Genomic DNA, 3,075 nt, shown 5'->3' on the forward strand with positions numbered 1-3,075 from the left:
TGTAATTTTCTGATTATTTTTCTTTTATTATCTGTATTCTGATGACTTCAGATGTTGAGAAATTTCTTCAGAGTTATAATCAGTTCATGATAAATGTTTCTGAATGAAGTTGTAATGATTATAGTAGAGAGATAGCTCTTCAGTAATCTATAATATAATCTGTTAATAATTATTTCATAGTTCATCTCAGTGTTTGTATTCAGTTTTTCATAAATTTTATGACCTGAAATCAGATGTGAAGAATGAAGTGATTATTTATTATAATTGAAAGAGATTATTCTGTGTTGAATTATAAATAATATAGACTTTATAATTCACAGTGATTTCTTGAAGAGTTCATAAATCTTCAATAGAAGTTAAAGAAGTGAAAGAAGTGAATTTAGAAGATATAATAAAGATTTAAGAAAGATAATAATTTATTTTTAATAAAAATAATAACTGATCACTGATATATATAAGAAGAATTATTATAAGAGAAAATATTCTTCTTTCTTAACTTAGTTATAATTTTAGTACTAACTCAGATTGAATATTATCAATATATAAAAGTAAATAAATAATCTTGATTAATCTCTGTTATATTTCTTGAAATATATTAATATTATAAAAGAGAGTGTTATCAAATTATATTATCAGATAATATTATTAAAAATATATTAATATTATAAATATCAATATTGAAAAAATGTTGATACTTATATATTATAGTGATTTATGAATCATGATAGTTAAATATATATATATATATTATTCCTGACATTGATTACAACTTATACAATAATTTTTAAATACTTAAAATTAATTTCAATTATTAATAATTATGAACTTATAACCAATTAATATAAAAAGAAAAAAACTTTTTCTACTTATTATCTTTCTTCTCTTTCTCATTCTTCTTATTATTCTTTATAATTCACTTCTTATTTTTATTCTTCTTTTTTTTTCTTCTTATTTGAGATAATAATCATCTTAAAATCTCTCTTCACTGTCTTTTCAGAGAAGAATTTCTACTGCTTTCTCTTAGCTAGATTAATCTGTGTCTCAAAATCCTGTATTTTCTGATCTGCTGTCTCAGACTTCATCTCAGTAGTAAGTAGACTGACCGGCGGGACTATGAATTTCACATTTGATCCCATTTGATCTGGTCTTATACATTGCTTGACGTGAGTCCCACCAGGACCAAGCCTTAAAAAAATCTGAAAATGAACCATTTCTGAGAGAAATGGTGTGAAAAATGACCAGATTTAATTCAAGAACAGTCAAATGAGAGTAATTTCTCAGAATAAACTGTGAAAGATGATCATTCTTTCAAAATCAGAATGAGACTGAAACTGAATGTTAAAATCAGTCTCATTTAGTTCATTCAGTGATTACTTATATAATCAGAATTTGATAACAATTATTGATAATACTCATGAAACAATTAAATACATTCTTATGTAAGTTTATTCTTCACTTTCTCATGAAAACTACACTTCTCTGATATACTGTGATCAGAGGTATTAAACTATCTGATAATTTCATATTTTATAATCATGAGTTTCTTGATTATTTCTTCTTGTAATTGTTTCTGACAATAGTGATAAATATCTCAACTTGAGTTAAACTTTCACTTCATTCTCATCTCTGTCAATGAAATTTTCAGAATATCATGTGTCATCAGTGTAACAGTTGAATATGTACTCTCAACAATTTTCTATAACTCTAGAATTGATTTAGTGTGTAAATTCATCAGATTATCTTGAAAATAGTGATTAAATTCAGTTTTATAAGTATGTAGTTTTATCTGATTTTCAGTTGCAATCAATGTATGTAAGTTCTGTTTCAAAGTTAGTATTATAGTTCTATATAATATGAAGTATTATCAAAGATTGTTACTCACTAGAGAATTGTATTTCACTGTCTTTATATATTGAACATCTACTCATTCAAATCTCTGATAGTTGATATTGTAGTAGTCTCAGACTAATTTAACATATAAGTCTTATTTCTTCTCTATTCAATCTTGAGAAGAGTAGATATTAACTTGACAGAAGAAATCTAGTAGAGCTGCTACAGTATAGTACTCTGTAAAAGATTGTTCAGTTTTGCTGTAGTAATATACTAGTTTATTTCTTACAGCAATAATAGTCTGTACTATAGCATCATTTCAGACTGAATTTCTTTTTGAGTGATTTAACTGCTTCTTAAGATGAGTAAATAAACTGTTATACACTCATCAGACTAACTGCAGTATTGATGTATAAGTGATTGAGACTGTCTTTGTTATCTTATAAAACTGAAACAGTAAATCAATCACATATTTTAACTGAGTTCACTTCATATTAGAAAGTTTTAATATCTGAATCTTTTTCTGATTAGAGTGTTGCACTCAATGATTAATCATCTGATATAATTGAAGAGTCTGAACAGTTATCTTATATATTAAACTTCACTATATTCTAATATTCTGTGTCATATTCAGTAATGTGACTGATTTGTTATTATTATTATTATTATTCTTCCATTATACTCATATGCAAGCGGAGCTTATGATGAGTCCTTGCGTGATGTTAAATACAGGTCAAGTGTTGGTTATACAGAAGGAAATACAGGTGTTGAGACCATGCCAAGATAACAAGAACATAGGAAAATACAAAGAAGTGACAATTAGATACATACGATAATAACTTCCCAGCCCAGGAACATAGAGCGATTCATTGGAGCGATTTGTACACCTCTGTATTTATTAGAAACCTGAGGTGCTTGAGTTCCGGATTTAATGTATCCCCTGCGGGTTTCGAACCCACGCGCCTTGGTTTCCCAAGCCAAGGCGCTACCAGGTGGCCGCATTAACCATTCGGCCACCGGGGCGTGACTGATTTGTTTGTTTATTGAATATCATGAAATTGTTATTATTATTTAGAGAAGATACAAATTGCATTAACAATGTTTCAAATCTGTGATATTTAAATTATTAGTCAATCTATTCAAAATTAACAGTAGCATTATCAAAAAGTGTTATTAAAAAACAATATTAAAAAGTGTTGTCAAAAAAACATTATCTTTTACAAAGTAAATGTAAAGTTACTTGAG

The 3,075-nt window shown here is 27.0% G+C and overlaps 1 pseudogene across 1 annotated transcript; it reads right to left on the reverse strand.

Moving 5' to 3' along the window:
* Window positions 1-2,764: 2,764 nt before the first annotated feature.
* Window positions 2,765-2,853, reverse strand: BDCG_17765 (annotated as a pseudogene). The gene has a single exon. The product of its transcript is annotated as a tRNA-OTHER (tRNA).
* Between the last annotated feature and the right edge of the window lie 222 nt (window positions 2,854-3,075).

The sequence above is a fragment of the Blastomyces dermatitidis genome (assembly GCF_000003525.1).
Source record: "Blastomyces dermatitidis ER-3 genomic scaffold supercont1.11, whole genome shotgun sequence".
NCBI classification, from domain to species: domain Eukaryota; kingdom Fungi; phylum Ascomycota; class Eurotiomycetes; order Onygenales; family Ajellomycetaceae; genus Blastomyces; species Blastomyces dermatitidis.